Source organism: Crocodylus porosus, unplaced genomic scaffold, assembly GCF_001723895.1.
Source record: "Crocodylus porosus isolate Cpor-Errol unplaced genomic scaffold, CroPor_comp1, whole genome shotgun sequence".
NCBI lineage: Eukaryota > Metazoa > Chordata > Crocodylia > Crocodylidae > Crocodylus > Crocodylus porosus.
In genome coordinates, this window is record NW_017728906.1 from 38,516,326 (window position 1) to 38,518,559 (window position 2,234).

General features: G+C 43.8%; 1 protein-coding gene across 1 annotated transcript in view; it reads right to left on the minus strand.

Annotated features, from left to right (window-relative positions):
• Nucleotides 1-1,623, minus strand: part of HLCS (holocarboxylase synthetase) — a 189,085-nt gene extending 187,462 nt beyond the window's left edge. The window contains exon 1 of the mRNA XM_019528915.1: nucleotides 1,586-1,623. The gene's annotated coding sequence lies outside the window, so the exon portion shown is untranslated. The remainder of the gene's footprint in view (nucleotides 1-1,585) is intronic.
• Nucleotides 1,624-2,234: the final 611 nt, after the last annotated feature.

Here is a 2,234-nt window from a genome sequence, read left to right on the forward strand (position 1 = left end):
CTTTAAGACAAGGCTTGACAATCACCTTGCTGAGGTCATTTGACCCCAGTACTCTTTCCTGCCATGGCAGGGGGTCAGACTTGATGATCTGTTCAGATCCCTTCCAACCCTACTAAACTATGAAACACAGCAGCAGCCTCTACACAAGACACTGAATGCACTATCGTTACTGTGTAGTCATTTAGTACTTGCTTATACAACACATAAGTACTAAAGAATTGCAGCAGTGACAATGCATAGGGGGTGCATGGGGGTGCATGTGCACTGGTCCCAATCCTGAGACTGAGCGCTCCATGCTTAGGTGACGGGCAGGTAGAAGCGCTGGTGCCCCCCCACCACGAGCACCAGCCCAGGAGCGAGGCTTCAGGAGAAGTGCTGCTGCCACTTCCCGGTGCCCTACTTGTGCTTCCGGGTCAGTGGGTTTGGCCGCTGCGAGGGCATGTGCCCCCCACCCCGACTCAGGAGGCACCAGTTGCCTCCTGAGGCACAGGTGTGCAGTAATGGGAGTTATTGCAGAGTAGTGTCACCAAATACCTTTTAAGTGACGCTGACTATACAGTAGCTCGTTACTACTATGCAGTAGTGTCACGTCCCGCTTTGAGCCACACTTTATGTTATGCTTTGTGCCACTCGACGCTACTACACAGTAGTAACAAGATACCGCACAGTCAGCATCTGGTGTCAACAGGGCCACAGGTTTTCAACCAGCGTTCTGGGTCACCCTGGGTGCCAGAGAGTGCCATAAACCAGGAAGAGATAAGTCAGCTCTTAGGAGATAAGCAGCTAAGCTAAGGTAAGCAGATAAGTGCAGGCTAAGGCTTGTCCTGTCCTTAATGATACCCCATCCATACTGTCAGGCCCCTCTGCAAGGAGGAAAGCACTGTAATCTCTCAATTCGTTTTTAGGGGTTTTTTAAATCAGGAGCTACTTAATTCACAATAATTATAGACTGGGGGCTCGAGCCCAGGGAGGGATGCCTCACGTCCAAAAAAGGTTGACAGCCACTGTTCTAACAACAGTTTTTTTTCCTTTCATACCAACTAAATATACTAGACATATTTTTATTGCTTTGTCTCAGTTACCTTGCCATTATACCCCTGGAGATGAAAGAAGGTACTATCAAATAACACCTAGTTCATTTCAGTTACTGGGAGACCAGCATGACTTAAAAATGATATTTTAAGTTTTTCATAAATAGCAACACATCTCTAGCAAGTGAATCATATTTTATAAAGCACTGCTTCTCATTTTCTCTAATCTTTTAACTTCTGCCTTCAGTAAATGTGCTGTCTGTATTCTGATTAAACACATTTTTCCTTAACATGGGCAACTGAGTGGCTCAGGATGCTGGCAGCACATTACATACTCTCGTCTTTGGATCACTGCGTCACAAATGCAGAGAGATTTGAGTCATCAGCAGTACACACATGTATAACATGGTGACTATAACTGAATTTTCTGGACTAAACATCTGCTTTCTATCACATTAGCAACAAGTCTATTTGCTGTATTAGTTAGCAAATTGTACGCTCTATAAATAAGCACAATAGTAGTAGATTCTAAATATTATAACTGAATTGCTCACCGCATACGCGATTCACGTGGTGTTCAGAAGTTATTCCTGTCTTTCACAAATCGAATGCTGGTTTGTCAGTTGACCCTATCCCAGAATGCATTTATGCATTAAAGGAGCAGCACCAGTAACAATCGTAGAGTGGATTCTTAATTTATCCAGGAGAATTCAAACTTTTTTAGGTTAGCCACTAGAGGGCAAAACGATTACAATTACAAACAGCAAAAGGTTGCAAAAGACACATCAGTTTGTTGCACTGAAGAAAAGTTTATAGAGGCTGTTGAAGGGGGAGAGGCTTATTCATTCAGGGACTGGAATCAAGCATGGGACACAGAAGGAGAGAAAAAGCATGCATGACTCCAAGTCTCTATATACCTATGGTATAAATATGCTCCCATCACTGCTGGAGCAACAGGTATCACCAAAGTATGCCTTACTCCTACAGCTGCATTTATGTTATTTATCACAAAAGTAGCTCCCAAGTAAAGGAATTCATTTCCAAGCAGCAGTTTCTGCCAAGGCTTCTCCGTGGTTAAAGCATTCAGCTCAGTCAAAAGAGCATACACATCAGGTAGGAACATGTGTAACCAGCTTATGTCCAGTAATCTCTGAGCGAGTGGTGAAGGGAGAGTGAGATGCAAAAAAGCAGAAATACAGAAAA